General features: G+C 42.5%; 1 protein-coding gene across 13 annotated transcripts in view; it reads right to left on the bottom strand.

The window, feature by feature from the left end:
* Window positions 1-26,864, bottom strand: part of TENM4 (teneurin transmembrane protein 4) — a 690,656-nt gene that overhangs the window by 541,916 nt on the left and 121,876 nt on the right. For all 13 annotated transcript variants that reach the window (XM_016161403.2, XM_016161409.2, XM_016161404.2 and 10 more), the window contains exon 2: window positions 8,176-8,231. The gene's annotated coding sequence lies outside the window, so the exon portion shown is untranslated. The remainder of the gene's footprint in view (window positions 1-8,175; window positions 8,232-26,864) is intronic.

The raw sequence follows: 26,864 nt of genomic DNA, 5'->3' as shown, positions 1-26,864 counted from the left end.
GTCCCCAACCTGTTCGACACCAGGAATCAGTGCTCCTATGAGAATCTAATGCCTGATGATCTGAGGTGGAGCTGAGGCGGGGATGCTAGAGCTAGGGAACAGCTGCAAATACAAATGAAGCTTCGCCCGCTTGCCAGCTGCTCACCTCCTGCTGGTTCCTAACGGGCCATGGACTGATACTAGTCCATGGCCCGGGGGTTGGGGTTCCCTGACCTACAGGATTAACAAAGCTAATGAATCAAAGATAAATGCCAGCCTTGTCTTTTGCCAGATGTCTCATTTTCAAAGACCACTGTACTTCACTAAGCTTCCATTTCTTCTTTGGCTAAACACGGATATTGTTTATTATTGTTATAAAGGCCAGAGGGACTAATCAGATGATCAAGTTTGGCAGGTGATGGGTAATGTTAAACTGGGTGAAGGAGTGATGTCTGAGGTGGGCTGATAGTTGAAATGGTAAGAACTGATGAGATAATGAGAGAGTGTGGTTTTAAAAAAAAAAGGAAATAAATCATGGGGAAACTGCGCTTAGTAGGGTAAAGAAAAAACAATTCAGAGCCCAAATGAGATGTGATCAGAAGGGATAATAAGGAAAAATATAAGAAAATCACATTTTCCACTAGGCGTGTCAAGGAAAGTTTGTCAATTGTTTGATCCTGAAAGAGAAAGCATAACACTGGAGACTTATTCTTATACCATCAAAAATGTCTCCTGCAGATGTAGAGGTCAAAGTAAGCAAAAGGGTTCCTTCTCATGTACCAATCCCAACTGATTGATAGTGATTATATATAGAGAGAGCACGGCATTTGAAACGATTCTGAGACTTCATCTGAACACAGTGCTAAAGAGAGCTATTTCAATTAGTGATGTTTGCAATGGGATATAAGTTAAGAATGGCAGCCTGCTTTCCATGTGTAGTGGATGCTGGAATGTGCTGCCCAGATAAGCCCTCTGGGACCCAGGCACTCATTTTTCCAGCTGCAGGGACTGTTGATGTTGGCTGCTGACAGTTCTCAGTTGAGTCCTTCTCCAGGAATGGCCCCAGCCCAAGAGAGCTGCCTTACTCAGGGGCAGTCCACAGTTGTTTCTGTAGAGGGCAGTGAGGCCAGCTTCCTTTGACTCAAGGAAAGTTATCTGAAGGGCTATCCTACCTCCAGAGCTCCCTTTGGGATCAGTTGATGCCTCTGTTATGACTACATTGCAGTTCAACTCCTTCCTTGATTTAATCTTACTTCTCTTACTCTTTTACAGGTGTTGATCCTGAGGGCAAGCCCAATAAACTTTCTACATGCAGATCTCTGTTCTGGAGTCTGATCCCAGGAATCCAACCTACTATATCATGTATTTGCCAGTTCTGCACAAGCCGTACCTCTCTATGCCTAGCAAATAGCTTGTCATCTGTGTTTACTTACCCCTCAACAATGATTTGACATTAGCCAGTAAGAACAATGTGTGATCCATCAGCTTTGGCTTTTCCCTTTGTTTGCAAGGAAACAAAGTTGAGTTCTCCATTCTTTCTCTTCTTGCCTAGTAGAGGTAAATCTGCTTTAGGCTTGGAGGCTCTCTAATCTAAAAATGATGAGTTGGCTCTATTTCTCTCATTTTCAGGCACTACTACTCCTATCCTCTAACCCTAAAAGAGAAAGCATTTGTTCCTGACTCAAACTATAGATTGAAGGTGTCATCAAGAGGAGGTACAATATATGTTAACAGTTCTCATTGGCATGATGCTTTCAATTTAAATGTATTATTTTATAGACACAACAACCCTTTAAGTTATTATTTCTTTTGAACAAAAGGTACACAGAGACTAAAGGATTTCCCAACTAACTGCAGAATCTAGACTAGAACCTGGAAAGATGTGAACCCCATAGAACCCTGACTGTCAATCACATAGATTCCAGCCACAGTCAGAAACCGCTTAGCTGTTCTCTGTGGCTCGCTCAGGGTCAATGTATGATTTCTAAAGACAAGTGAAACACTGGAATTAGCTCAGGAGACTCCCTCCCCTTCCCCTGTTCTACTTTGGCAAAATCCGGGAGCTGTGCACATTCCAGACCAAGCATTGAAAAACATTATGGAATCTAGGAGATGCTCCAAAGAGCCAGTGCCAGAATCACTCCTACAGCCCTGACAAGTGGCCATCTTGTTCTTTTTGGGTCCATTCCCTGATTGGGAGTTCATGACCTCATAAAGGCTGCTCTTTCTGTTGTCCCCACATCTGTACAATTGGAACAGTATTAAAAAGGGAAAGTGGTGGCATTCAAATGAGATAATGGAAGCAAATCATAGTGTAGTGCCCAGCACTCAGAAGTACTCAGCGAATTGGGGGAACTTTTCTATTTCTGTTAGACACAGAGCAAGAAGAAAAGAGAATTAGGTGGAGAAGACAGTGCCTGTAGGACGAGCACCCTCAGCTCCAGACACATTACTTGGAAATTAGTCCTGAAACAGCCTCAAGACAGAGCTAGAGAAGTAGTGAGGCCTAGACTGTGGGCTCTGCAGCCAGACCACCTGTGTTTGAGTCCAGGTTCTGCCATTTAGCTGTCAGACTTTGGAAAAGTCATTCTATCACTCTGGGCCTCTTACAGATGAGGAGAGAATAATGTTACCTACCTTGGGGGGTTGTCATGTAGATGCTTAAAATTCTGGCAGACACATGGTAGATGTTACTTGTCCATTTTACAGACAAGGAAATTGAGGCCAGAAAGATTGAGCCATTTCCCCAAGGTGAAACAGCTAATGAGAAGCAGAGCCTGGATATAAACCCTGGTCTGCCTGAGTCCCCAGTGTAGGCAATTTCCTTTATATAACATTACTTCTGATATTGCTCATGCTTTTTTTTTTTTTTTTTTAGAAAGAAAGGGGGAAGAAATAAAAAACAAATGCTCATAAAGAATTCTGCCAGTAAAGCTGGCACATCCTGCTCATTTGAGAGAGCAGTTTGTTCATAAAGGCACAGCTGAGTGAATCTCAGAGTCACGTCTATGGGCAGGCAATAAAGTATGCTACCTGCCTGCTAAAGAGACGTGCCAGGGGATATGACAGAAAGCACCAGCTCTGCTCTCCGGTCTGCCAGCACAGCAAAACCAGGGCTTCTGTTATGGTGGCAGTGGAAAGGATAGACAAATCACTAAGCAACATTTGGCCACATGCACTAGTGACATTTGGGTGACTCTATAGCCCTAGGATGGATAAAGAAGCACAGAAGTACTTTTCAAAAACAGAACTGTTTCAGTTCTGTGCAGCAGTGTTTTACGGGCTGGTCTCTAGGTGATATGCCTGTGTTTGGATGCAGGTGGTATGGGGCAGTGCCTTCTGGCTCTGCATGATGGAAGCCTTGCAAGCATGAGTGAAATTCAAAATATTTAACACTTGATATGGCACAGACAGCTCCAATCAGAACAGACACAATGGCTAATGAGAACAGACATTGGCTTTAAACAAACAGAAAGACCATGGGAGTATGTCCCAGCCAAACATCAGTCTTAGCAACAAGGAAGACTTACATGCAAAGAGAAAAGATCAGCAAGGTGGAGGCCCAGGATTCAATAGAGAATTGTCTTTCTATCTCCCAAAGAAGTCCCAGAGAAGATTCTGCTAAATATCCAGGGCTCCGCGGAGCATAGTTTAAAAAACATTGCTGTGGGGGAAAGTGTAAGTGCCTTCAAGGTCCAGGACCACCACTCCCTTTGGGGTACACAAGGCCAGCCTCCAGAAGAGGTAAGCCTCAAGTCCACCCAAGACATGTACATAAAGGTTCTAACTGATATGTCATCATATTGCCGTTCTGTTTATTTTTCTCTTGGCCAAGGGTGTTCGTTTGTGGTTTCTTAAAGCAGTTGCTTCTGTTTTACCATTTAGATGAGGGCAACATTGTTCTTCATGGGAGTTCCTAGGACTCAGAACCCAGCCTGGATTCATGAAGTGAGCCCCACCCCCATCGGGAGTCAGTAGTTGGAATCCTAGTCCTGCTCAGGAAGCCCCAAGAGCCACCCCAATCCCCTTTTCTTTCCCAGTTCAAATCTGCCTCCCTGTTGCTTAACTTTCAGTAAAAGTACATGCTCCTGCTACGCTTTGGAAAAAGTCACAAGGGGTCAATTATTTTGTGGCGATGAAAGTGGAGTACCATTTCTTCGTCTTGCATAAGATGAAGCTCCACATGATGAAACAAGTCATTGGTCCATGAGGTCTTGAGGGAAGGTACTTGAAGGAAAGGCCCTCCCTTGAGAACAAGGCACTAAGACCTTTCCCCTTCCTGGCATCACCCACCAAATGAGTTTGTGGTAGCATACTTGCCAAGCCCAGGAAATTCTCCTAGAAAATACTGCTGAAATACTTGACCACTATTATCCATGGAGCTCAAAAGACTGTACCTCTCGATGTTGATTTTGCCCCTACTTGTGTCCTATAAATCAGGTCTACTCTCCAGGAAGGATACCTTTTTCTAGCTAATTCTATCAGTGTCTCTTCGTGCTGTCTTTCATACATGACTATGGCCTCCCAGCCTTCTCCAGTTTCATTCCTTCTGGATGGAAACCTCACACAGCCCTGGATAAGCAGGCACTGGATTAGGGTGACAGCTTCACAGGAATTCACTGCAGGAGCCATGAGCATCTGCTGTGGCTATGCCATATGCAGGAACATTGGGAGAGGCTAGTGCTTCTGGGTGAGGCAAGGCATTGCAGTTGAGTACCAAGCTCTCATGTCCATCAGCCAAGGCCTCTTTCCCAGCTCTACCACTTACCAGCTGGGTAACATAGGAACTCTTCTGGCCTCCATTTTTTTTTTTTTTTTTTTTTAGTATAAAATGGTCATAATAGTATCTATCTTATACGGATTATTTGAAGAATTAAATAATACATAGAAAGCACTTAGTGCTTTGCCTAGCACATAGTCAGTGATAGTTAGCCATTATTAATACTATTAATCATTCAAACATTTATTGATCAGTTGCTGTAAATCTTGTACCTTACAAGGAGTTGGGGCTTCCAGTTTCTGCCCTCAAGAACCTCACCATCCAGTGAGAGAGGAATACTGAATAACTAACAAGATGCCATGTGGTGTGCACTTTATTAACGATTACTTTTAAAAGAACTATTGCTAATAAATGACAACCTTTCCCCCTCCACCCGGCCATTGTGTGCTACATGCTTTATAGAGGTCAAGAGTATAAGCTTTCTAGTCCGAACACCTAGGTTCAAATCCAGGCATTTTCACTGAATATTTGTTTTCTGGGATATGATAATTTATTTGTAACTTAGTTGTCTCATTCAGAAAACAGATATAAAAATTAGGAAAAAAATATACCTGAGATGTTACCACAGTGGTTGCACATAATAGATGTTAATAAATGTTGTTTAAAGCAATGACTGAGGGTGTTTGGAAAACTAATGCTGATGGCTGTTATCTCCAGTACTGGACAGTTTGTCTGAGTAGGTCTCAAGGTAAGTCAGCACGTCCACTTGGGATGTGTGGCAAGACTGTGAGTAGTGGCATATCTGGTTTGTAGCCAGTTCTGAGACACAGGGACCAGAAGCTGGCCACTCCACTAGAGTTGCTGGCAAGAACTAGGCAGAATGTTCCAGATAGGGCAGGCCTTCCAGGACCAAGACACAGAGAAATTGAGTAGGTTGGTAAAGTAAGAGGCCAAGCTAGGACTTAAGTGCAGGCCTGTTATATTACACAAGGCATGAGTACCACACCTGGGGCAATCTACTTCCTGGAGCCGGCGGCTTCTATGTAGACTACAAAACACTGGCTGCCCACTCCTGCACACTCAGCCCCATGCTTGGTACCCATGTTCTGGAGTGAACAGAGGCGATGCAGGCAGAACTCCACACCTCACCAAATGTATCACCTCTGAGAAGAAGCCATGCAAATCAGAACACACCAGCCCCAGAAATGAGCCAGTGGACAGAGAAGAACAAAACTGCACAAACTCCGACCTGTTTAAATGAATGAACATTCTCAAAGCGTGGCCTGATAAGCCTGTTGCTAAGCCTGCCCAGCTTCCTGTCACAGAGCGCCTCACTCTCAGCTCAGGAAAGATAATCACTCTGGGAACCAGGTTCCTTAGGAGACCTGGAAGAATGCTTTCAGTCTTGAGTGAAACCTACCTTTCAACAACAGAGCTTCTCCTCCTCCCATGTCAGGCAAGGGGAAACTCAATCCATAAAGGAGAGGGCTTGCACACACACAGACTTGCTGGATGTCCGTGGCTCTAAGTGACCCTCAGGGAAAGGAAGGAGCCCAGGATCTCTCAGCCCGGAGTACCTCCTAAACAAAGACCCTAAAGTTTCCTGCCAGGACAACACGAGACACAGGACACTCAGATTCCAGACACACCCACAGCTATCATCTGTCAGTTCTGACACCAGTCTTGTCTGTGTTGAGATCTAAACAGAAAGATCAGACAAGCACCTGGTAGGGGCAGGGGCTGGGGAGAGCAGGAAGGGGGAGAAAGGGCTTTGGAGAGACCAATACGAATAGTAGTTTTAATCTGACCCCAAAGAAGAGGGCAAAGGAGGGCTGTGTGATTCAAGCCAGTATGAAAGAATGGCTGGCCTCCCCTTGTAATCAAAGAGTTTAATGATGCTGATTAAAAGCCCATTTCTGGGTCCTCTTGAAAAATTACGCCCGTCAATGTTTTCTTTTTTTCATAAGAATTGCTTCCTAGAAATTAAGTATACACACACACACACACACACACACACACACACACACACACGCAAACTCCTCACAAACCCCACATCCCATACATAAACACACATAGTCACTACAAATCCCACACATCCTATACATCACACACAGAGGTACATCTTCATCATGGCCACAATTCACTAAATACTGTAAAAGAGAAAAACCAAGCCCAGTCCCTGTAGTTGTTTAGTGCCCTTTGAAGTTCCAGACTTTAAGGGAGCCCAAGCGCTTCCTGCTCAAGCAGTTATCTCCACAAACAGCACAGCTTCTAATCCACATCATTCTTCATATCTTGCCTGAGGCCAGGCAACTCTGTACCAGCAGAAGCTACTAGGATCTTTAAGCTTTGGTGGAAAGCAACAGTTCAGCAGGGTCACTGCAGAAGGGGGCTATGCATCCAGGCCCATGGCAGGTCTTTCTGATATGCTGAATCCCAGGCCTGGAGAAGGTGTCCCTGGGCCTGGTCCTGAGCATGTTTTCCTTGTTATCTGCTTACCAAGAGCCCAAGGCTGCTTTCACTCTCAGGCAGAGAAGGCAATGGTTTCTGGAATAATCCACCAGAAAACTATTTCCCCACTAGCATGGAGACAATCCTGGTGTTAACCTCATTTACTAACTTCTAAGGGGCAGCCTACAAAAACACCCACTCAAATGCTGAAACTAGCAGGCGGAACAGTTTGCTGTTATAAGAAACAAATGCTTTGGAGTCAGTAAATCTGGGTTTCAAGGTCAGTTCTAGCTCTTACTCACTATGTGGCCTCGGCTAACTCTCCAAGCCATAGTTCTCTCCTCTGCAAAATGGCAACAAGTTCTTTTCAGGGAAAATCACAAAATGCCCTACAGGATGTAATCTCCAAAGCTGATGTTAGAAATTCTCATGATGAGACTAATGAGGAAACATAGGAGCTCATCAATTGGGCTCTGAGAACCTCAAGGGCAAAACCTATGTTATATTGATCTTGTTATCTCCTATGCCTAGCACCGAGGCCGGTCCCAAACATTTTGAAATGGTTTGAAAGAATGAATGAAAAATTAGTGACTCCATAAGTTAAATGGCTTATTCAAGGTATCAGAACCGCTTGTGGTGGGACTGGAACCCAGATCCCCTGACGCCTGAGTCCAAGGCTCTCTGTTCTGGACACACCGAACACTTAGGTCTGTTAAAAGTTCAGTAATGTCACATTAGCTACAGCATGGGCTCGATTTGAATGAGCTCTACTATTTCCATGGAAAGATCCAATATGAGCCAGGCAATGCCTAAGAGGCCTTCACAAACTTACATGTTAAACATTCCTACTTGACAGTGGGAACAAATAGAAACCACAAATACAAATAATGCCCAAATGCCTCAAACTAACCCATCTATTTTCTGGCTTGAACTGTATAAGCCACAGATTGGGACAATGGGCCTGCGGAGATGTGGAGACAAGACACGTATCTTGTTTCAGGCTCACTTTGAGCATTACCACTTACCTACTGACCAAGTGCCCGAGAGATCACTACCCCTCTCTGATTCTCAGTTTTTCCATCTGCAAAACAAGAAGACAATCTCAGTTAATCCCTTGAGACCACGGGACTAAATGCATCACAGGTTTTATACCTAATATTAGTTACCAACTACTTATGATCCCATCCATGTAACTCGGGCTAGAAGGCAATTATTTCAAAAATAAAGTGTGATAATTAATAGTTATGTGACATGCATGGTGCTGATGGTGCCCAGCTCTGGGTAAAGAAAGTTCAACCTACCGATCATTTTTACACTTATTTTTCATAGATGTCAAAATGCAAAAGACCATTAAATATCAGGAGAAATAGAGCGAAGAAAAATACCACAACATCAATATACTCACTTCCAATATTTTTCAAAAACTGTTTTCTTCTGTACATAGAGTTTTCCATTTTGCAGAGCAGGGACTATGAAGATGCACTATACTGAAAGTATCATGCAGATCATGATTCCCCCTCCCTGACCCCAGTGTTATACCATGACTGTTACCTATATTACTAGTTCATTTTTATTTCCATGCCTTTGTCAGTTCCCCTAAGACTTTTCAGGCCTGTGGTCAGGTCTCTGGAACACACCGTGCACACCTGAGCCCAGTAGAGTGAGAAGCATGTGACTTCAGGAGCCCTTGACTAGTTTTTCCACAGTCAGGGTTCAGTTACCTTATCTGGAAAATAAGGGAACCAGAATGGCCAATCTGAGAGATCACTTTTAATTTAAAAAGGTAAGGCTAAGATAAAGGGAAGGAAATTCATATATTTGAGTCCCTACTATGTGATAGCTACTGAGCCGATAATACCTACAGATATTATTTCATGATCCTCATAACCATCTTGGGAGATTTTATAGGTGAGACAAATGCAACTCGGTGAGTTTCAGTGATCCATCCAAGGCCCGCTGCAGTCATTTTGGTACCACTTCCAAAATTTTTGTCATACTGATGTCTTACCTCTGCTATCATTAATGTTTTTTTTCCAAATCGATTCATGTTTTTTTGGTCTAATTTTATTTTTAATGAATTTTTTAAAAAGTTTCTGCAGCTTTTTATTTCTGCCCCTTCTCTCTCATGGTCCAATGAAAGGCAATCTTTCAACCAAGATGGATTCGATAATTGCAAAATATTTGCTAACAATTTAAAGAAATTTTTAATCATGCCTATTCTATATAAAACTATCTATGAACTCATAGGTTTGAGGTGCTGCTTACACACACACACACACACACACACACACACACTCATTAAAATAAATAACTTTGAAATTTAAAATGCTCATCCCCTGTGCTACTCTGCTCCCAGCGATACCCCTATTTTCTCTTGGAAAGATTGGTCTAAATTCCCTCACTGCCAGATCTTAGAACCTAAGTTTGTCATATTTCAAAGCTGATACAGCAAAATTACCTAACACTTATTGTATGCCAAGATAGTTGCCTGAGGTCACGCAGCTAATAACTGAAAGAACTGAATGGCCAATCTTGGGCTCCAATTGCCTACTTCTGACCCTGTCCTCTATGAGTATATTCAGTTTCCCCTCTGGCCCTCATCAGACCCCAAAGTTGCAATTTCATAGCATCAGGCCACCAATTAAGTTCTGTTTCCCAATCAAGGCAGGGTCATTCTGTTCTGTTAGGTCACTAGCTTTTCCATAAAGTGGCTAAACTGTATCAATGCATATTTAAGTTCCCAAAAGGAGCTGCATAATAGCTAAAACCGGGTGAAGTGAAAATTATTCTTTATTCAAAGATCCAAGACAGTAACCAAGGAAATAGAAAGGACTGATGACAAAATCCAGGAATGCCATTGTCACTGCAAACAAGTATAAAATCCCAGCTGAGTCAGGGGAAGTGGGAGAAAGTGGCAAAGTGACTGTACTGGATACTGATCGAAGCTGTTGTTGGGTGTCTTTCTAGAGCTCTAAGTTTCCATTTCCTGTCATCTGGTTTAAAATTAATTGGCATGAATTTTTTTAAGACCAGAGAGCAAACACACCAAAGGGCCTGCAGAATTAGCTCAGGCTTTCTTTCTGTAGAGCTCCTTATGTCTCATTGAATATGAACTACAAAGCCACACAGAAACAGAAAAACAAACATAGCCTTGATTATTCATACTCTATCCAATGGCACCTCTTCCATGAAGACTTCTCCACCAGCCGAGTCAGCATTTGTCAATCTCTCCTTTGGGCTCCCTTACGGTAACAATTATAGTCTCTATTATATTGTAGTTATTGTGTTCTCTCTTTTTAAAATATTATGTTTGTATTTACCCAAATACATTAAACGCAATAAAAACTCTCCTACCACTAGCAATGTGAGTTTAGATAGATTTTCTTCTAAACTTTCTTACGTAATGCCCATATTCACAAATATTCACAAATATATACATCCAGATAGTTTACAAAATGGGATCATACTATACACATTAATTTTTAAGCTATTTTTAAAAGGTTACATAGATGTACAATCAATCTACTGATGGACATATAGTTTGTTTTCAATTTTTCACTGGAATGGATACTTTAATATTTTTGTGCATATATCTTAACTGATTATTTGTTTATGTAGTTAGATCATATTGCTTAATATTTTTTAAAATTTTATAACTGTCTCCCAGAAAAGACTATCATTTTAAATTTCCACCAGCAGTACCAATTCCTCATGCTGTCATCAACATTAAGCATTAAACTGCTATTTTTTAATCTTTGCCATTGTGATAGGTAAATGGAGATTAATTTTTTAATCTTCATCTTTTGAATATCAGTTAAACATCTACTTCAATATTTTTTGGCTATTTGTACTTCTGCTTTTGGGAACTGCAAGTTCACTATCCTTTCCCCATTTCTTGGTTAAGTGTTAGTCTCTTTCTTTTTTGGTATATAAGAGTTTACCATTTGTCTTTTGCCTTAATTATTTTTTTAGCTTTCCTCCAGTGTGCTCAATCACATTGAATAGCACCACTATCTACAAGTTGCCCCGCCGAAAACCTGCCTTGCCATTTACCTGTGCATCACTACCCTCAACCAGTCACAAAGGCCTATATGTCTTATTTCCTAAGTAGACCTGACCTTAATTTGGTTCATTTTTCTCTTTCTCTAGTGCAAGAACTATCATCATCTCTCACCTAGACTGTTGCACATTCTAACTTGTCTCCCCACATCCTCTATTCCAATTCTCTCACCATCCAGAAGCTAGCGGGACTTCTTAAAAATGCAAATTAGATCATCTCCCCAGCCTAAAACTCTTGAACAGCTTCCTTTTCCATGGAAGATCAAATCCAAAGTCCATAATGTGCCCCTGTGCCTTAAAAGGCTGCATCTAGGACCTAGTTTTTGCCCTTCTTGGATCTCTAAATGTATCCATCTTTTCTTCCATCTCTGCACTTAGCCACATTGGCCTCAATTCATGTCCTCAGTTGGGTCATACTTCTTCCCCATTCAAGGTGCTGGGTGTACTGTGTCCTCTGCGTGAAAAGTTGTTTGCTCTCCTCTTTGCTAGCTAACCCAGATTCATCCTTCAGTCCTCTCAGTTTAAATACCATCTCCTCAGAGAAGCCCTGAACCCCGAGACTAACTGAGCTCCTCCGGCTATTTACTAGAGTTTTCCTTTGTGGCGCATCTCACAACTGCAATTAAAACACTGTTTGGCATAGTTTGTTTAATGAGCAGCACACTGAAAGCACCATGAGGGCAGGAACTTGAACTCTCTGTTCAGCACTATCTACTCAGAACTCAGCATAGCACATAAGTACTCAACAAATACTGAATTTTTCTCCTAAATTAAAAAAAAAAAAATTAAATAACCTACCTATTTCCTAAGGACCTAAGGACCTAAGGACCAACAATCAACTTTAGGTTTTATGAATAAACTAATATGGGTCATTATACAGAAAGCAGTTGAAGTAAAAAGAAAAAACAAAAACAAAAACAGGCCTGCTTTGAAGGGCACAGTCTCTGGTTCAATTAAGCCAAATCATGAAGTAATGTCACCTATCTTTCCATGTCAAAAATGTGAAGCCTTGGCTTTGGTGACTATAAGTTCACCTGAGTGGAAACATCCAAAAGGCAAGGTTGATGTCTCGTGCTTTTCTGTAGCTCCCTCCTACTCTCCACCTTGTTTTTGCCCATATTCAATAAATGTCTCTTAAATTGACTTAATTTCAAGTCAAATTATATAGTAATTATATTTAATTCACTGCCTTCTCTGCTGAAGCCCGGCTCTTCGTAGCAGCTTGACTGCTGTGGCCCAATTACCAGAGGTTGTAGGCATGGCTGCTATGGAGCTGCCCTGACAAGGGTCCTTTTAGGCATCAACTGCAAAACCACCCAAAAACCTGGTTCTTTCTGACTCAGCTGGGCTAGATCATCCTTTGCTATAGGCCTTTCACTCCCCCTGCTGTCTCACAGCCCTTGCCTGGAGCCACTGATAGGGTGGCTGAGATGCTACCCAGCCTCAATCAGTCCAATTAATTTAATTCCATTCAGTTAAATTACTTTTGTGTGTGGACCTGGGCTCAGTTTTCAGGGTTGTAAGCTATTATAATAGACAAGGCCATGGGCTCAAGAGGTTTATAGTCAAGGATACAGATCTATGCTGTAACCCAAAGCTGAGTGATAGATGTGTTCAAGGGAGGCCAAGTCACAGTGCTACAGTGACAGAAGAGACAAGGTTTTGGATTCACCTTGGCAGCATCAGAAAAGCTTCATGAAAGAGGTGGCACTAGGTCCTGGAGACTAAAAATATTTGACCACCAAAAGGTGAGAGAAGGGAATTTCAGGCTCACGGAGGGCATGTGTAGAGAAAGCGGTGTTGCCATCCATGGCTAGACTACAGGGGATGAAGAGGGGGTGATAGCAGGCTAAGGGAGAAGTGGGGCTGAGGTCTCCCCGGGAGGGGACTAATATCACTAAGGCACAGGAACTATGGTCAAGCGAGAAAGAGCAAGGCAGTAACTCTTATTAAGCACCACTATGCATCTGGCAATGGGCATTGCACTAACTTCACACAAAGCCATGTAGTTTGAATTTTATAACTATCCTGGGAGGCATATATTATCACCATCCCCATTTTACAACCGAAGAAACTAAGTCTCAGTGAGATTATATGACCTGCCCAAGGCTTCAGAGGCAGGAATAGAGCACAAATATCTGAATCTGAGCCTAATGATCCTTCCCCTATACAACACCAACTCCCTAAATGATGGAGGCAGACACTTAATATGATTCAAACAGCTGAAGAAACAGAATCATCACCACCACTATGTTCTTCATCATCATCATCACCACCACCACCACCACCATTGTCATGAACTCAAAACTTTATTTCGTAAAGGAAAAATTGTACCAGATGTGCCTCATTAAAACAGGATCTTGTAAGATTCCTGAGCATATATGTTTAATTAAAATTAGCTGCTGCCAGTGATTGCCTATGGTCAATGCCTGCTTACAATGTGTGAGTTGCTTCCACTCCCTGTTCATAATAACCTTTACAATGACTCTATAAAACAGGTTTTACTTCCTCAATTTTATAGTTGAGGACAAGGCTTTTTTTGTTGTTGCCTTAATTACACAGAGCGGGAACTAGAAGAATATTTCATGGCACTTGGATGCCCTGTCGATCTCAAACTCAACATGTCAGCTGCTCAGTCTTTACCTCCAAAATGTCCTCTTCTGCTGGTCTCCATCTCAGTGAGTGATGCCACTTTCCACCAGCAGCACAAACTAGAAACCTAGGCTACTCCCTGATACCCACCCCTTTTCACTATACACCATAAATGCCCATCATCAAAATTCTTCTGGTTTTTAACTCTCCCAATCCTGTCTGCTTTTCACCATCTCTGCTTGCACTACCTTAGTCTAAGCCACAGTCATCTCTCAGCTGGGATTCTGCAGTGACCTCTCAACTAATCTCCTTGTATTCTCTGCTCTAAGAAATATGACCCTTCCCCTGGCTCCAGGGCCCAGAGAGCCTACTTCCTACTGGCACTTCTGCCTCTATTCCCCATATGCTCCACCCCTTTCATTTCCTTAAACTTCTCACCATCGGTCCTGTTTTAGAACATTTACAACAGGCTGTTTCTTCTACTACTACCTGCAGCTTTGCAGGCCCTTCCTTCATATCTCAGCTCAAATGTCACTTCCTTTGGGAAGCCTCTCTGTCTAGACTCACAGTCTAGATCAGCAGGTGCACATCAGACAGTTGTGCCTGTAGTTAAAATATGGAAACACTTCCACACCCGTTGCTATGCAGCCATTGCCTGAGCCACTGGATGCCTCTCATTACAACCTTAGCTCCTCCCTGGGACCCTGAGGCCCTCCCCAAAATCCAGAGTATAAGGTGTGGCATGTAGAAGGCCCCCAGGCCCCTCCTGAGGTATTATGGCAGAGGTCTGCTCTGCCTGTGTATCCATATCCACAGGCAATGGCAGCCCCTTGGTAAGCTGAGACTAGGTCACATGTTCTAGGAAATAGGCATCAGCATAGATGGACTCTGGTCCCTCCTCTGACCCTGACAAGCTGTGTGATTGTCCGCCAAGCATTTTCCCTCTCTACAGCTTGGCTAACTTCCCTGCAAAATGACAGGAAGTACCCAGGCCTCCCAGGTGTGGGATTCCTGCACAAGGATCTGCAAGGAAGATGCAGGTGAGAAGATGGAGACTGAGGATCTGAAGACTAAAGAGCCAAGCACCCAGCACTGTCCAGTGCGAGAGGCCTCAGGAGGTGCCAAGGCCTGTTAGAAGGGTCAGATGAGAGCAGTTCCATCCCTGTTGCTCTGGCCCTGTCCCAGCCTTCTCTGACATCTTTGGCCACCAACAAATTGGGAGAGGTTGGCCTGATGTAACTGAACGCCAACTAGGCAGAATAGTGTCCAGGGAATTGCCTCCGAAGCTGCTACAGGTGTGGATACAGCACAGCCTGGGCTGCTGAATGAGTGTCTCTGGGCCTGATACTCACAGGGCCTGAAGTCCCAGGCGTTCAAGTAACCCTAAGATCATCTGGGACAAGGACCTTAGCCTTTTTGTCTCATGGATCCCTTTGGCAGGTTATTGAAACTTACAGATTCTTTCTCATAAAGAAAAAAAAAATGTTTCTAAATGCATAAAATAAAATCCATAGGATTATAGCAAGAACTAATTGTATTGAAATGGTTATCAAAATGTTAAAATGATAAATTTGTGATATAGTAATATTTTTATTTCTTTTATATCAAGATTTATAACAAGATCTAGAGGCAGGTTTAATAATTTTCATAACCCTGAAGTAGTAATGAGTATAAATGCTATTTTTGAGGTATCTCAAACAACTATAAAGGAATTCCTCCTGGTAAAAAATTCCCAGAGACTTCTGATGCTATTGTGGCTTCTTGCCTATATTCACAATGGAAGAAGATGCTAACTTATTTCCCAGCCACATGCTTGCATTAAGAACTTCTGATTTAGGGCAGTGACTAACTTTACAGAGGAGGAAATTGAAGCCCCTGAAGGGGCAGAGACTTGTACAGAGTTACCCAGAAAGTGAGAGTTAAAGTCAGATTCTAGTACAGGCCTCCTGTGGCCTCCCAGCCATGCTCGGCCCACTTTACAGAGCCATGTCCCAGGTGCATGATTCTCCAAACTCAACACATAGGACTGTAATTTCACTCCCCTGAGTCTTGGTTTCTTCATCTGTAAAATGGGAATAATCACACCCACCTCAAGGCTGCTCTGAGGATAGGATGAGAAATGAACAGGAAAGGGCCTTGTTACCTGCATAGTGCTCTGCCCTTGTATAGCTCAATAGCTTCTGATTAATTATTATATACTGCCTCATGGGAAATCCAAAATATGAACTTTGGGTTTCAATGAAGGAGGAGATCTAGGGTGGCAAACACAAATGCCTGTAGAGGTTAAGGCAATAAGGATGGTTGGGGACTGTGGCAAACTTAAGAACTCATGCTCTTCTTAAAAGGGCAGCAGCATTCAGTACCAATGAAGGATGCTACACAGGAAGGTGTGAACCCAAGGTTCAGGGAAGTGAAATGATGGTCCTGTATGGGAAAATCATGCACTTGAGAAGTGGCTCTGCAAAGTAGGCAGAGCAGAGCCTAGTATTACCAAAACTTTCTAAGAGATGGTGGAAATCCATATTTTTTGCTAAGTGTCCAAATTTTTATATTAAATGTCCTGATATTAAAATAAGATCTAACCCCAAAACATCTCCACAGGTTGTCAGTTTATAGCCCTAGGGTGTTCGGGTAGGGGAGAAGAGGAAACAGGTCAGTATTTCTCATATGGGTCAAGAGGGTCCTCACCCCATCAACCCAGGGCTGATGACCCTGGAGGTCAGATGGTGCCTATGCAGGGTGAGCATTCTCACTACAGCAACCAAGGTTCCCCCAGCAGAGACAGCTGGTCATAAAATTGTGCTCCCCACCTCTTGCTGCTGTGAGGCTGCCTTGTTTTATTAATAACCCTGAATCGTGCTCACAACACATCAAGGTAAACAGAGATGGTTCCAGGGTGGGTAATGCAGCAATTCTAACAGATGAAGAATCAGGCTTCCAAATATAAATAGGACGATAAGATAAATAGACAGAGAGCCAAGTCTGCTTCATACTAATTTGCAGGCTCTGAGCCAGAGACTTGGAGAATCTTAGATATTTGGTCTGGAAGGAACCTTTGTTCAAAGGATGGGAAAACAGGCTCAAAAAAGGGAAAAGACTTGCCAAGGGTGGCATCCATTACATGAATATTTTTGATATCTCACAGCACTGGTTTCCTCATCTGAAACCCGACAGAGCCTTTCATGTTTTCCTGATGTGTCATCATCTCTATAGCCCAATGCTGCCGCCCATGCTGTTCCCTTTTTCATCTGGCCATCTTCAGCTTGACCTTCAAGATCAGTTCAAGTTTGCCTTTGGAAACCTGCTCTGTCTTCTTCCTCTACCTCCATCGACCAGACCACATTCCACACAGGACCATAACTGTTAGTATATATGTGTGTCCCTCCAGCCGGTGGGGAGTTCCTGTGGGCAGAGCTCTGCCTCATTCTGCTATCTACTCATAGCCCAGCACAAGGCCTAGTGCATGGGAGATCTTCCACAAATCTCTGCTGAATGAGGTAGTGAACAATACATAAGGCAGATACGTCATGAGTGGCATAAGAAGGTGGCAAATAAAGAGTATTATTGGAGAGTTCACCAAATACCATCTTGTTATCAAGTTAACATGCCACATGGTCCTAAGTCTAGGATAAAATAGAGACTTTAGTCTATAACATCAAAGGCCGCCAAAACACAGGTAAAGACAGTACATTGTTTCTTTGATCATCTCTTTCGTGAACAAAAGTCGGATCAATCACAGCAGTTCCTGAGGATCCACCCGTGCCAGGCTTCACACCGGATACTTTTACACACCACTTCACTTAATTTCCAGGAGCTGGAAATTCACTAGTTTCCAAGTGTGGAATGAGGAAAGTAAGGCCCATCCGTGGTAGGAAGGTAGGACTGACGCCATCCCCCGAGTTCCTTCCATTGCATCAATGTCCTCACTGTAACTAACAATGGAACTCCTCAGCTTGCCTGTTCCAACCAGTGCTTACCCCAGACATGGAGTGGCAGGGGGTAAGGCTTTGAATAAATTATTTCCCCACTCCCACCTCTGAATTTCCCCAATACCACCTCTGAATTCATTTATCTTTATATCCCCAGTGTTATTTATTTCCTCAGGTCTGGGGTCTTGGGAGGACGGGGTCATTGTGGGGTCTCTCTGGGAAAAGGAATAAAATGAGTATGACAAAAAGGAAGCTCAAAGGCCTCCCCCAACCTCCCCAGTCACAGCCATAGAGTGAGTAGGAAGGAGAGGGTTCTGTTTTGCTTTCTTTAGATTTCATTTTTTAAATATTTATGTTTACATGTTACCCACAGAAAACTTTACTTTAGAGAGTACCTACTTGGAGACAGACGTCCTCAGGTTCACAAATTACTTCATTGACTCAAGTTACAGTGACATGGGACATGGAAGGGAGTGTGTGAATGGCACAGTGAATACAATGAAAACCATTCAGATTGCTCATTGTGTACACTGGGCATTTCTAGCTTCTAACTGGATAAGACCCTCCATCTGACAATCATGAGTATATTGAATTTCCTTGCATCATAAATGGATGAGGCTGTGGCTGGGAGTCAGGGAGACTGAATTCCCAAGCTCACATAACCTCTCTCTCTGTTTCTATGCCTAAACCTCACAGGGTTTCTGTGATGATGATTAAGTGCAGAGACACAGGGCAAGTGGCCAGCACCATGTCTGGCACATTACATGCTGGTCTCTCCATTCCATGTCATTGTTACTTCAGAGCTGTTGGGGGCTGAGCGCTGGAGGCAGCTGAGGCACAGAGGGGAACCAATAGCACAATGGATGTGTTATTTATTTCCTCGAGCTTGGCCTCTATTGGACCTTGTTAATCCTACTTTGTTGATTGGGCTAATATTTTACAAGCCTGCAATATAGTGTTTTTCACGAGCCCATAAAAATCTTCCAAGTGAAATCATATTCACCTGCCACTCTTTGGCTTGAAGACTAAAGCTCAGCACTGAAGCTTACCCTCCTGGGCAATTCGTAATTAAACTACCCAACCTCCCCTCCCAGCACACCCTTGGTGGCCTCCATGCAGGTCTGCTCACCATTCTCTAGATGTTTTCTGCCCATTCTTGCCTCTGAACTTTTGCTCATTTGGTTCCCCTTCTGGAAAGATACAAACCCATTTGCTGTCTGCTCCCCGACCCTTGTGAGAAGTGTTTTCCTGCAATTCAAGCTCCTGCTGTCTCTCCCTCCTCAGAATCCCAAGATGCTCAGGGTAGTGGCCTGTTTGTATGTTCTGTGAATGTTTTACTGGCTGCAGTGCCCTGAGTGAGTCTCTGAAGCTTTCAAAGTCACCTCATATTCTCACAAGAAGGAGAGCTCCTCCAAGGTGGGGGTCAGTGCTGACCCCCACTCTGCCATCTCCACGTGGGAAATTCCTCCCGACACTTCAAAGCCCACGATAAGCGCTCCCTCTTCCAGGAAGCGCTCCTTGGTGCATCAGGCTGATCTTGATTTCTCCCACCTACAACTCCCCACTGTACTCCATCTGAATCTTATTCAGAGGACATATCACTTCCTGCCACATAATCATTTATGTGGTTGACTCCTCAACACAAGAGTCCATGAAGGCAGATGCCATGTCCTATTCACTGCCATCTCCCTGGCACATAGAATAGGACTTGACAAAGAGTATATTTCAGTATATATATGTGTCAAATAATGATAATAATAACAACAACAAAAACACGATATAACACTATGGGCTATAAATTCTTGTAAATTTAAGGCTTTACATATATTAACTTATCTAATGCTTTACACATATTAGCTTACTTAATGCTCACAGCATCCCTAGAAGGTTTGTCCTGTAAGTACTCCCATTTTTCAAGTGAACTGGAGTCACAGAGAGGTCAAGTAGTATGTCCAGACAAGCAAGACACAGAGCTCCTGCTTGAATTTAGGCCATGGGGCTCCGATAAACATGATCTTAACCACTGAGCAATACCACCTCTGAATTCATTTATCTTTATATCCCCAGTGCCAAGTAAAGAACCAGGCAGTCAGCAAGGCTCTCAGTAAGCAAATGCTCCCAGCATTCCTTTGTTGGAAGGCCGCCACTAGGCATGGTGAGACACAAGACGGGAAGAGCACATGGCAGCGTGGATACCGTCCTTGCCAAGCCTGCCACAAGCACATTCTGAAGTGGGTTGTTCTTCTTTTACTCAGATGCACCAGCCCCCACCCCACACAGCCTTCTCTGCCAAGACAAGTAAACTCATTCTAAGCAGCGAGTCTGGTCTTAGAGGCTGTGTATGGCGTTACCATTGGGACTGGCTACCCAACTATTTGTACATTCATTAAGGCTTCTCTTCACACTAGATTTGTCTTCCAGAAAATCCCATTCTTAGGCACTGTCAGAAATAATCTGTTTGTGTGGCTGATGATGCTCCCTGACCTGAAACTAGAAGGCGAGGAAGTAGACCCTATGTCATTCTTTCCTGACTTCAGTTGTTTTTGTAACTGTAAGCCCGTATTCATACAAGCAATGTTAACAGATTAAAAAATGGGGAGTGGGGGTTTCCTAGTATATTAGGATAGGATTCCAAAGCCAAATTAAGTTAGTCCTTTGGTTTATTTATTCCCAGAACCATCCAGTTGATGGTTCTGAAGCTACAGGTCCACGTCTCCCCACTCCAGTTCTTCACCACAAAGCACAGTAAATTACATGCACCAGACCCTCCCTAACAAAATATACCCCCACATAATGCGTTCTGAAAGGATAATCCTCTGCTAAATCCTACACAATCATTTCCAATGTTTGCTGGTAACAGACACCAGGAAGCCAGCGAACTTGCCTCAGCTCTAAATACATTTGCTAATAACTCTTGCACAGAAAGAGCTTCATTCCTGACGATGTCAAGGCTCTGGAAATCAGACTCCTAACAAATTTCCTTTGGCTTTGTTTCACATAATCCTGCTTCTGTCTGTTTCATACTCTTCTCCAAATGTGTTGGGTCCCAGTGGGCCATTGTCCTCTATGAATGATGGCTTCAGGCTCAACAAATGGCTCTCCATCTATCATTGCGGAGCTCCGGTAGCAACAACAGAGGCTTCTCTGTTTCCCTCTGCAAGCGGGCAGAGTGATGGCCCTGTCTTGGACTCGCCCGCCCCGCCTCTTGAGAGGGATATCAAGAATGCCAGGAGCTCTGGGGAGGTGAGCAAAGGCTGAGCCACTTGCACTTTCTATGTGAAGCCCTTCTGGTCTGTGGAGACCCCAGTATGTTCTCTTCTCCCAGGTGGCCAATCCCTGTGATCCTCCATCCTCCACTGGAAAAAAGACTCTGTAGCCCAAGCCTTTCTTTCAATCATATCATCCATCTCCCTGTTGAGTTCAGAGAATCTAATGAGATAATCATGCTGAGATTGTTTTGCAAATACCTAATGGGCAGAGCCATTAAGGGATACTGGCTTTGCAGGCAGGAAAAGCTGAGTTCAAACCCGACTCTCTGCTTTTCAGTTTGAGAGCCACATACCCTCTCTAAGCCTCAGCGTTTCCATCTGTAAAGTAGAAATACTCATAATTACCTCACAGTGTCACCATGGAGCTCAAGTGGATAATGAAGGTGATGGATATTAATCGCTAAGTTTAGTGCCTGACAAACAGAACATACTTAATTAAGGGTCTTATTTTTTAAAAAAATAATAGCATAATAACATTAATAAAAATTCTATATTTTCCTTAAAACTCTAGAAAAATTGATGGTAGCAAGAAACAAATACAGTTTGCCTGTAGCTTTAGGTCTCCCTTGACAGAAGGTGCTAGAGCTTGAGCTGTAACAGCCTGGTGTTGCCTTTCCAAGCTGCCTGGCACACCCCTGGATCAAGCTCAGATGCTGGCTCTGCCTCTTGCTGTGTGACCTTGGCTAAGTGATTTAACCTTTCTAAACCTCAGTTCCTTCCTCTGAAAACTGGTATAAATCAGATCTATCTCATAGGTCTGTTTTATTAGTGAGACAATGCAGGGAAAATGCTAGCATTTAGTTCTTGGCACATAATAGGTGCTAAAGAAATTTTAGCTAGTAACATTAGTTATTCATTAGACACCTACTAGAAGGCTAGGACACTGTGCTACATGCTGGAAGAGGTAAGAAGAAAAAGAAAGAGGAGGAAAAAAGAGGAGGATGGAGAAGAAGGGATAGAAAAGGTGAATAAGACATGATCTGTATCCTCATGGAGCTGACAGACTAATGCAGTAATTCTCAGCCCTAACTACACACTGCAGTCACTTTGGGAACTTTAAAATGTACTGCTGCCCAGGCTTCTCACCCAGAGATACTGATTTAATTGGTCTGAGCTGAGGCCTGGGCATCAGTATTTTGCAGGTGACTCTAATGTGACCAGGGCCAAGAAAGTTCGGCCTTCTTTGAGGATGATATGAACCAGAGATGTTTCTAATAATACATGCTTAGAGTTCCAACAAAGGGTAAGAAGAATACACACAAGGCAAAAATGCTGCCTCATCATTTAAGCTGAGTAATAGTGTGGGAGTAGGCATTCACCAGAAGGAACTTGTGAGGGAAGTGCATTCTGAGTCTTTTCTGCAAGACCCCAGGTAAAGGCAGAGCCACAGTGAGTCACCAGGCAGGACCTGGAGCAAACCAGGGGAGTCAGGGGAAATGTGAGAGGAGCTGGACCATCTCCTATGAGCAGAGCTCCTCAGGGACCCCAGCCCTCTACTTCATGTCCCAGTCCTTGGCTGGGGCACTGACTGTTCCAATCCAAGGGTTCTACCAATTAGAGGTGGGGAGAGAGAGAGAGGGAGAGAGAGAGCAAACTAGAGCATTCAGCATGGTCAGGCACTTTCTGGAAAGTTCTCCTCAATGGCGCCATTTGCTTTGCAGAGAGGCCAAACACTTGGGGTGACACAAAGGTTTGTTGGTTGGTTGGGGGTGGCCTCCTGTCCATGGTGCTGAACAGTTCCTGTGCTGGAGAACCTGGCTGTGCAACATGTGATCTATAGAAAAGTAGCATTAGTGTCACCTGGGAGCTGGTCAGAAAATGCAGAATTGTGGGTCCCATCACAGATCTAGAGATTCAGAATCTGCCACTTATCTGGTCCCCAGGTGATTTGTGTGCACACGAATGTCTGAGGTGCACTGCTCTAGGTCAGTGTTTTCAAGCTGTAGGTTACATCCCATTCGTGGGTTAATAAATTAAGTTACCTCATTGAAACAGCATTTTTAAAGAAAAGAATGGAATGGAACAGGAAAGAATAAAAAAAATGCCAGAGTTCACAATGCCCAAGAGCAAGTTTGTTATTACACATGTGAGTATATTGAGCAGGATCTAAGAAGTACTTATTCCTATGAGTTATATTTTAAACAAAGTCTTAAAGCCACTGCTTGTTTCTGCTAATACTGGGACATGGATGGATCTTATCCAATATCTTCCAGGATTCTAAGACAGGTGAGGAAACAGACAGTGGGAGAAAAGAGGGTTATAGATGGACAGAGAAAGAGAATGAAGGACTGAGACTGGGTCTGCTGAAGAAGTACATGCTGAGAGGTCCGTGAAGAAGGTAAACAGATAGATAGGTAAGTAGGTAGGTGGGTAGACAGACAGACAGACAGACAGACAGTTTTGAGTGTTACTACCTGTAGACTTCCTTTGACGTGTTCTTGGTTTTTTAATTTCAATGAAATTTTGTAAAGTTTTCCACCACCCTCAGAACAAACACTACAGTGAGTTTATATTTCTCAATGTGTGCAGTTGATTTTTTGTACCTGAGAACTTCCTCACCTTTATGATGGTTTTTACTACCACCTTCAGGGAAGCTAGTGGAGGACAAAGAGAGTGGAGTGCCCATGACTTACAGTCAATGGTTGCTCACGAAGGCTGGGCTCCTTAGGTTTCCCACTGCTCACCATCAACCAAATTACTTCAAGAAACAACTCTAGAGAACTTTGGAAAAAAGTAATAAGATTTCTTTAAAATACACAGACATGTTTGCTTAGAGGAGTGACATAGAACAAAACATCAAGACTAAAATGACATCATGATTTTTCCTCCTTTCTGAACTCATCAATCGCAGTTCTTAACCTCTTGCCACATGCCTGTTATTTCATTTATTGCATAATGTCCTACATTCAATTTTGCCTAGAAAATTGGTATCTAATGGAAGATGACTAAAAAAAATGACTTTTAAAATCATTTTCTCCCAGGCTAGTGGAGTTTATAAAACACTGAGCTCAATAACCCTACTTTGGGAAATTCTGTATAAAGGTCATGGTGTGGGATAAAAAGTTTGTTAACACCTACACGTGGTTTCAGCTTTAAGGAAGACACAACAACAAGTACCCAAGCTTGTGTTTGTTCTGCAAAATGGCAGAATCAGGATGACCATCTCTTCTGTAATAAGCTATGATAAGGTAAACTTCAACAGTTTTAGTTTATTTTTTGAATAAGTAAATGACAAAGTATTACATAACTACAATCTAGGAAAAAAAAATTGTTTTTGATGCATACTGGGTACCTAATTTTTTAGAGTCATTTTAAGTTCCTTAAATTCTAAGTTGACATGACTCTTGATATGGGAAGTGGAGTAGCTAATGCTTACTGGTACCCACTGTATTTCTGGGCCTTCATGTCTTTATTTTATTTAATCCACTTAACAAACAATGGGATGAATATTACAATCCCTATTTTCAGAGATGATAAAATGTAAGCTCAGAGAAGGTTAGTGACCTGCCAAGGTCACATAGATCATCAGAGCAACAGTACTAGAATCTGAACTCCAGCAAGTCTGATTTCAAAATTCCAACCTAGTTGATCAAATGTCAACTTGTTTAGCTGCCTTTCTGCCTCAGTTTCAAAATCCTCAATGTTTCACAATAACTTTCTTTCCCACAAGCTTCTGGTTATTTTCCCAACTTGCTGCTTTCATCTCTCTGGGTTTTGCATCTGAGCAGCTGACATTTCCCCCAGGTTCTGTCTGGTACTGAAGGAATTATCCTCTGTGGATGGCTGGTCACTCACAGAGAGGAATCTCTAGAAGGAGACCAGCTTTCCGCAATGGCCCAAAATGAAAGCTGCTTCCCTTCGGTCAACGATTTTTAAAGACTCAAACAGCATACACTTAAAGTGGGGAAATTTAAGTACATTTTGGCACTGAGGCTGGATTTCTTCAATATCACAATTTAAGTGTTTCTGAAACTATTTAATGCTTAGAGGAGAAAAAAAAACCCCTTTTGAGAAACAATAGTTTAAAAAATCCTGATCTGAATACAAAGATAGTCGATTTAACACAACAATAATTTCTCCAGGGCCTACCAGGTTTCACCCACTCTGCGGGATGGGGGTGAAGATACAACAAAGCACCAGGACATCTTTGACCAGGGTATTTTTTTTTTTACCAGTTTTATTTTAAAAAAATAAAAAATCCAAATAGAATTTAAGTTAGAATAAACACATTTTCAATATGATAAAGAATTTTCTGACCATCAGCATTTGTCCAGCAATACAACAGCCACTCTTATTAATAAGTTTTACCCAAAGGTTTGCTGATAAATATTTAACAACTGGCTCTCCAAAAACAAAAAAAAAAACAAAAAAAAAAAACAAAAAAAAACAAAGCAAAACAAAAAGCCCTGATTTGTAGCATCTGCTGATTTCTACGTTGTAAATTCTCCTCCCATAGCTGATTTCAAGCTCTCAAAGTGAAGTCATTGAAAGCGGATTTGGGAGGAAATGAGCAGCATCACCATCACAGCATATTTCCACCATACAGATAAAATAGATGTAAGTGATCTCATATAGCGCAGTAAAATAATCAAGAAGAAGTGAGTGTCTAGTATTTTTTCCCTTGTCCTTTAATATAATTTATTTTAATGGAAGCTTAAATAAGTTTTAATAATAGCATACTTACTATCTGGCTCACAAAAATCCCTAAAAAATTAACAATCGGTTCTTGTGAGCCAGTACAAGGGGCTCCAAAACTCCACAGGACCTTTACCATAGTATGCGGGAGGTGAGCAAGCAGAGTCTGGGTAATGTTTTGTCATGGATATGATTACCTAAGTCTTTAAGCCCATCCAACTCATACAGAGTCATTGCCCGTGGCATTTCAGTACATACCATTTGCCAGTGACAGTGCCGAGAGCTTTGCAGGTATTGTCTCATATATTTTAATTAAAATCTCAAAAGGTAGATTGAGACTAATATCATCCCCATTTTAGAGATGAGTCAACTGAGGCTTAGACATATTAAGTAGCAGTATTGAAATGTTTGACTCCAAATTTCTTTTTCTTAAACCAGGACATTACACTGATATGTGAGAAACGCGCTACATTACTGGCTCATGAATCTCCATTACCCCTCTGGGTAAAATGATTTGTGAAATAGGAGAAAAGAAAGGATGGGCTGTTGTTCCCAGTTACAGATCTCAGAAGGGTTAGTTCACCCTCCAGAATCCAGAGACCTGCATTGAACCATTACACACAAAAGAAGTGTTTAAATGAACAGCACCTTCCTTTTTCCTGTAGCAATAAACAAACAACTTAAATCTGAAATTAAGTAGATTCATAGAAAATTATTGTCTTTGTAAGTAAAAGGAAAAAAAGTCAAATATCTACAACTTAATTTTGTTCTATCGAATGGACAATTTTAGACATACTCAAGGGGACTGGTAGCAGCCCATGGCCTGATATGAAGTCTTGCATTTCTGTGCTACAACTGAACTTTTTTCTTTAACCAAGGGATAGTGAAAGGAGAGCAATACGATCAAACTAGATACCTAATATAAGCAGGACACCATATTTATGTATCATAAAAATGCAGGTAAGTACAGATTATTGCCCAGTATCGATCAGCACATTCTCTACTGTTGTGTAAAACAGTGGACTATCCTACACGAGGCCAACAGCCTTCCGATCTGTCCCATCCTGCACTTTGTCCCTAGTCCCTGAGCCCACACTAGATGAGCACCCCAACAGGGCATGCAATTGGCTGATAAGATGTTCTTAATGGGTAAAGGAGCCTCCCCTAATCATAATCTCTATGTGTTGTCCACCTACCTTCCACTGCGAAGGAGCATCGCAGAAGGGCAGG

Source organism: Rousettus aegyptiacus, unplaced genomic scaffold (genome assembly GCF_014176215.1).
Source record: "Rousettus aegyptiacus isolate mRouAeg1 unplaced genomic scaffold, mRouAeg1.p scaffold_m13_p_5, whole genome shotgun sequence".
In the NCBI taxonomy this organism is placed as follows: Eukaryota; Metazoa; Chordata; class Mammalia; order Chiroptera; family Pteropodidae; genus Rousettus; species Rousettus aegyptiacus.
This window is presented reverse-complemented; position numbering and strand designations above follow the sequence as displayed.